This window comes from Lucilia cuprina, chromosome 4 (assembly GCF_022045245.1).
Source record: "Lucilia cuprina isolate Lc7/37 chromosome 4, ASM2204524v1, whole genome shotgun sequence".
In the NCBI taxonomy this organism is placed as follows: Eukaryota; Metazoa; Arthropoda; class Insecta; order Diptera; family Calliphoridae; genus Lucilia; species Lucilia cuprina.
The window spans coordinates 11,075,710-11,083,329 of record NC_060952.1 but is presented as its reverse complement, the minus strand read 5'-3'; the positions used below and the strand labels follow the sequence as shown (position 1 = coordinate 11,083,329).

Genomic DNA, 7,620 nt, shown 5'->3' with positions numbered 1-7,620 from the left:
GATAGATAGATAGATAGATAGATAGATAGATAGATAGATAGATAGATAGATAGATAGATAGATAGATAGATAGATAGATAGATAGATAGATAGATAGATAGATACCAAATTAAACACAATAAATAATCTTAGAATCTAACAAGGACTCGTAATATATGTACTTTTATAGTTCAATGACCAATATTTTGAAAATTTTCATACTGATTAAAATAACTACCAAACCCTTAACATATTTTTTTTTTCTAAATGCGTCAATAATATAATTAGTTGACCATCAATAAAAATACATATTAAGAACACTAATAAGTACCTAAGTCAACACAATTTCACTGTTTTTTATTGATTAAATGAAGACATATGTTTGTATGTATTTTTAGTTAATCTCGCGATTTACAGATAAAATAAATTTTCTAATTGCTTTCAAATTTAGATAAGAGGACTTTTTAATGTGTTTAGATTTTTTTAATTTGACCAATTTTATTAATCTGTTAATAATTTAATATCAAGGAAAATAACATCTGACCATTAATGACTTTAATAAATTAGGCCTATAATATAATGAGTGGTTAATAAGTAGAAAACTATATACATATGTATATAAATATACATATTTACATAAATTTATCTATGGTTTATAAATATTTAATTAAGCTCTTGAAAACGTTCATATACATGTATACCCAGCAAAATCTAGGTTATAACTTGTATTGACTCAAGAACTTAATTTTCAATGAATTCTACATACCGTCTGCATTACTTAAAAGGAGTATAGTATGTTATTACTAGAGAAACCAAATTATGCTTTTGAATGGTTTTTGTGGTGCGTCTTATGAACTCATGGATAAGATGTTTACATGTTTCAGACCAATTCATTTATTACTAATTTTGGCATCGATTTGTTAGAGCATATTTTTCCGTATTTTACCCACAAGATCTTTATTTAGTATGATTTGACTTTTGTAGCACATTTAAGGTATATCTTTGAGTTTTTAGAGCATATTTTACTCTTTTAGTGCGTATTTTGATGTTTTTTAATTTAGATTTTTGTAATTGTACATTTTCAAAATTTTAAAAATTATGATAAAAAATATTTTTCCTAATTTCTTTAAAATTTAAAAATTTTTATTTTTGTAGGACTTGAACAGCTTGAGACTACTGTATTTTATTTCTTATTTGAACGTAAAACAGAGCTCTTTTAAAGTAGTTCTTTAAACTATGAGATAAATCAATTTTCAAAATCATCTATATCAATCTTAAATATTTCATTACATTTTCAGTCTTAATGTGCTTTTCAATGTTAAAAAAATATTTTAAGAGCATATTTTTTTAAAATTTTAAGAGCATACGTTGAGTTTTTTACTGCATATATTTTTTTAAACCGTACTACTTATATTACTCCTTATTTGCAGTCGATTCAGTTAGTTCAAAACTAACTCCCTATTTGTATGTGGGCATGGTAAGTACTTGCCTTTAATGTCATTACCATGTTAGAATACTCTCTTTTCAATGTAAGTTTTTGCTAGGCATGTAATATATAATTAGAAAATACATATTTACAGACTTTTATTTATTTATTTGTTTAACAATTTTTTGTATGTTTTTAATTAATTCAAAATTTATTGAAATGACTCTCTTTCTTTTGGCAAACATTTTAATTCTTAATAGCGTTATTTCAAAAACTAAACCAGTTTTGAAATTCTCAATATCGAACCACTTTTTTCAAAATTTACTTTCAATGTTTTTCTCAATCCTAATTTGAATATTTTTTTTTAATTTTTTATTTCATTTTGTATTAAAATGAGAGTGGTTAAATAATCATTAGACTATTTATATTATAAAGCATTGTTTATGTTTGTTGCCGTAAGAAATATTTATTTCAGACACGTTTTTATACCTTTTAATACTCGTTTATAAAACGTGTTTTTTCAGGTCTACGAGTATTATTTATTTAGAAGCGTCTTTATTGTTTAATTTAATTAGAACTTTAGTTTCTTTAAAATTCCCGTTAATTTAATCTAACTATTCAATAATTAGCACACCTATTATCTAAATAATCTTATCAATAATGATTTTTTCATTTAAAGGGATTAAATTGTTGCCGAGAGCAACATAAATAGTGTTTAGAATATAACTTAGGCCGAAACATGATTGGCCCACTGAAACAATTATGAAAGTATAGTCGGACATGGCTGATCATATGATACCCTGCACTAGTCAAAGTATGACAAAATGATAAAATTGCAAAAAAAATAGATTTTCTAAAAGAAACCTCAAATCGGTGTAAATATGGTCTTATCCTTATAAATTTTTGGTGGAGGAATTTACGTTTACTTATTTATGTAGAATTTAATCGTATTATTAGTGTTTATTTTGTTTAAAATTTTCTGAGGGGGAGTTTGTATGGGGGCTAGGTACTAAAATCGTGTGTCGTTTAAAACTTAGTCTTAATTTTGTTAAATGTTGTTGACTTTTTAGCACATTTTACATAATTTCAATCATTTTCTATAGCGTTCGTCCTTGGGCCAAAAGAAAAAATTGCGATCTTTAGCGTGCGTAAAAGCTGATCATGGAAACACAGTCGGACAGACGGATATATCTAAATCGAATCAGAAAGTAATTCTGAGCATATTGGTATACTTATATGTAAGTGAAGGACAAATTTTTATTTTTATCTCAAATTCCAAAAACTTTAATTAAAAACCGTTCTATGAGAAAACTATTCTTTGTCGTATAATATAAAAAAGTTGTACTCCCAACACTACTGCAAAGTAACGAACAATAGGCATGTAAAATAAAGTAAGTACTTATTTAAGTAATAAAGCAGCTGTTCGACAAAGAGTCAATGCATATGAAAAAGACAGTAATTTCCACTAATAGTTACCCACCTGGATGATCGTAATTCGTAAGTTTTGGGTCATTCGTTACGAATGTACCCTTTGTAATCGAGATTGAAGACAGTCGTCACTTTAGTGTCCCCTTTGTAAGCGAGAGCGGAGGCAATCGTCTCTTTACTGTCTTTTTGTAGGGTGTAGAGTGACGAATGACTTCATCGTATGACAAGCCCATGTTAAAATGGTCAGTTACCTGGATAGGCAGGTGGCTAGGGGCCACCACAAGTGGTAGGTTAAGTGGTCAGTTCGGGACTGTCCCGTCGAACTGCTGGGAACTAAATGCTTCTGACCACATTTGGATCGTTGTAAGTAATATGCGCACCCACTATAGCTGTGTAGGGTATAAATATTGGTAAGTCGTTGTTGTTTATATGTACATATATTTGCAAAATTAAACAACAAAAATACTATAATATATTTCAACTCAAGGCAACCCAGTTATCAAAAAGTTTGTTTTTATTTTTATTCTTTTTCCATCGTATTACATTTAGTTTGTCTTACCATATAAATATCTGTATATTTCTATGATTCTAAAATAAATATTTGAAACTTCATCCACTGTACATTAACTCACATATACATATATATACTGATAATATTAAGGGTATAACCAAAATCGTTGCACAAAGATAGTTTTTAAACAGAAACTGTTTTAATGTAACATATATGTTATAATATTTTAATAAATATTCCCTAATATACATATAGTAAATATTCATATACATATGCATGTATATATGTTTGTATCTCTATATATAGTATGTATATATACTGCCATAGATAGATAATAAATCATACTCACAGATAAAAAAAATACACAACTATAGTAAAAAATTTTAATCTTTAATATTTTCTTTTTGTAAACAAAAAAAAAACGTGCTCGTTGACGTTTGTTTATGATTGAATTTAAATTTTTTAAGCCGATATCTTTAATTTGTTAGTACTTGTGAATATCACAACGTCTTAGTTGTAGGAGACTAATTGTAAATTAAACAAATTTCTTTCGTGTAGGGTATTAAACATAAAATGACATCTAAGAAAATATCTACATCTGTTTGCTTTTTCATATTTTTAAATACGGGAATACATAGCCGACGGCATATGAATACATACATAGTTTTATTCGTTTATATTAATATGGTATGTGAAAAAATTTTTACATCTTTTAATAATTATACGTACAGTGCAATAAAAATTGCCTGATGTTTTTCTGTCGTCAGTATCTTAAACTTAGTAAAACTGTTTGAAAATATATGAAATTTGTGAAATCAAGTTTGACGTTTTTGTACGAAAAAAACATTTCACAACAAAATATCAAGTTTAAAAAGTAACTAGTTATAGGTATATAGTTATTTTTAAGTCATTACTAGATTAATTCTAAATAATTCAAAAGTAAATTTTCGAGTATGTACAAGTCTGATAGCCCAATTTTAGAATTAATTAACGAAAACTGTTAGTGTAAAAAAAAATTCACTTAGTGCTACTTTTGAAGTGGTGATAAATGTTATTCTTTTGGAAGTACTTCGTTTTATTTTTGCTGGGAAATTATATTATGTAAGTAAATTTTAACTCCTTACATTTTAATGAAAATTTTTTGTGCTGACCTTTATAATGCATAGAATAAATGATCCTTTAGCTTTAAGTATACCAATCAGCTCAGAATCGATTAAGTCGTATCCGTCCATCTGTCTGTCCATACAAATCTTATAATTTAAACATAAGTTCGTAATTCTGCAAATAATTCAATTAAACTTGGTACACGTATTACTTTTAACACAACGATGAACCATGTTAGTTTTGGTTGATATCGGTAAATTATTTCACCCCCATATAACCGGTCCCTAACATTATACTAAAATACGTCCCAATTTATAGCATCTATCAGAAAATCAAATTTTCATCAAAAAGATATCGAAATTAAAATTCAAAATTCAACATAAATGGCTAACACTTATAAGATCCTTGCTCCCCTACAAGGTCTTCTCCTAAAATATAGAATTTTAGTTGATCATGTAATTTTAATAAAATATTTGTCAAATGTGAACTTTTTTTTAATACCTAAAACTATTTACTGTACTATACACCTTAAATGGTATATCATTTTAAAATCTTTGAAGTATTTTTTCTATACATATTTTTTAACATAAATTATTAACATATTACCAAAAACAAATTAAAAAAAAAATATTTATATAAAAATATATTTTTCATACTTACATAACAATATTATGTTTAATTGAAATGTTGACAAACTGACAGTTAGTTGTTTGGAAATTTTACGCGTTTTTAATATTTTTTTCTATTTGGGTTTTTTTTTTTTGATTTTATATGTATGGCACTCTATTTAATAAAAATATATATAATTAAAAACTTAATAAGAAATTAAATAATTTTATCATAATTATTATTTTTTATCAATTAAATTGGTGTCATTTAATAAACACTCTTGGTAACACTTGAAAAAACATTCTATAAAAAAATAAATAAAAAAAGAATTCAAATGACAACAAAAAAATCAAAACAAACTATAAAACGAAATTATAACAAAGAGTAAAAAATTTGTTGATATTATGCTGTGCTGCGCTGCGCAGTGATCGGTTTTGCTTAGCGCTATTTTGTATTGAGTAGTTGTAAATATGTAATTTTGTTGTTAGGTACATAGATCAAACACACACACACACATACATACACGTGAATGTAAGTGGGGGTATGTAAATTTGTATAGATCTGTTTTTATTTCGTTATTTAGTGTTGTTTTTTTTATTTCTCCGTCTTTAAAATAGTAATCACACAAAACTATAAAATTATCATACACACTTCCACACACATCCACACATACTAATATGAACCCATTGAAAAAAACAACAACAATAATAATAACATCAAGAGCACGACTTATAAATGAATAAAAATTAATCCGCATTAAAAATATAAAAAAAAGTTTTGTTTAATTTTTTGTTGTTGTTATTTTATATTCTTTATCATTTTTTGTTGTTTTTATTTTCTTTCTTATTGTTGTTGCTAGTTATATGATCTTTAAACCTTTCTTTCACTAATAGAAAAGGGTTTATTAATAAATAAATATTTTTACACAATAATTTAATTATTTTATTTAAAACTCATACATTTGTTTTTATGTACTTTAATTTTATTAGATTTAAAAAAAAATCGTTCAGATACAATAACAAAAACCGGGACAGCAGCGTATGTAAGCACCAACGGCAAGTGACTTCCGACTTGTTTGATTTCTCACGCACAACTAACGTTGAAAATGTCGTCTACGGCGTAAAGTAGTATGTTCACATAAAGCTTAATGCCCAAAGTTTGACGTTGTACGATAAGGTGACCAGCTAGTCATAAATTGTATTATTAAATTCTCAAAAATAGAGCGGTTGTTGCGACAATAGAGATATAAATATTTTAAAACAGAATTTTTTCTTAAGAGAACATTTTTGTAAAATTGTTTATAATTTTTTCCAGCTCTCTCTATTTTTTTTAAATTTTCTTTAAAAAGAAAATTATTTTAAATAGTCTTTAAAATATTTTCCTTAAAATATTTCTTTTAATAATTAATATTTATTTTTTTATATATATTTTCAAATTTTTATAAAAAATTATTTTAAAAACTCTTTATTAAAATGAAAATATTTTGAAAATTTTTTAATAATTTTTGACTAATTTAAAATTTCCTAAAAAAGCGAATTTTTTCGAAAAAATTTATAAAAAGAGAAATTTGGCAAACATTTTGTATAAATAGAGAGTTTTGTAAAAAAGTTTTTTTTCAATGAGATTTTTTTTGAAAATTTTTTATAAAAAAGAAAAAAATTGTCAAAAATTTTGTATAAATAGAGAGTTTTGTAAAAAAGTTTTTTTAAATGAGATTTTTTCGAAAATTTTATATAAAAAAGAAATTTTTTCTGAAATTTTCTATAAAAAGATAATTTTTTCGGAAATTTTCTAAAAAAAAAAATAATTTTATCGAAAATTAACTAAAAAAGAAAATTTTTTTTAAAAGAGAATTTTGTCGAAATATTCTATAAAAAAAATTTTCTTAAAAAAAGAATCTCCTCGGAAATTAAAAAAACTTAATTTTTTCAAAAATGTTCTATAAAGAGTTTTCATGAAAAAGGAGATTTTTCTTGAAGATTTTTTATGAAAAGATATTTTTTCTAAATTTTATATAAAAGAAAATTTCTCGAAAATGTCCTATAAAAAGAAAACTTTTTCAAAAAATTTGTATAAAAAGATAATTTTTTATAAAAAATAACTTTCTCGGAAATTTTCTTTTGAAAACAGAATTCTCACAAAAATATTCAATAAAAAAACAAATTTTCTGAACATTTTCTATAAATAGAGAATTTGTTCTAAAATGTTCTATAAAAGGAGAATTTTCTGAAAAATATTCTTTAAAAAAAATCTTCTTTTAATTGAATTTTTTTAGAAGAATTTTTTCGAAAGATTTCTATAAAAAGAGATTTTTTTCGAAAAGTTCTTTTAAAGAAAAACTTTTCTAGAAAAATTTCTATAAAAACAGAATTATTTAGAATTTTTTTTATTAAAAAGGAGAATTATTTTTAAAATTTCTTGAAATTTTTTTATAAAGAAGATAATTTTTTATAAGAATAGAATTTTCACGAAAATTTTCTTTAAAATTGAAAACATTTTTCGAAATTTTTCTAAAAAAAAAACTGCTCCAAAAATTTGTAAGGAAAAAAGATTTTTTCCAGTT

The 7,620-nt window shown here is 24.4% G+C and overlaps 1 long non-coding RNA gene across 1 annotated transcript; it reads right to left on the bottom strand.

Annotated features, from left to right (window-relative positions):
* Positions 1-5,108: 5,108 nt before the first annotated feature.
* Positions 5,109-6,148, bottom strand: LOC124419604. Its single transcript, XR_006940725.1, has 2 exons — positions 6,017-6,148; positions 5,109-5,231 (listed from the first exon to the last, which is right to left on the bottom strand). It is a non-coding gene; the product is annotated as an uncharacterized LOC124419604 (long non-coding RNA).
* Between the last annotated feature and the right edge of the window lie 1,472 nt (positions 6,149-7,620).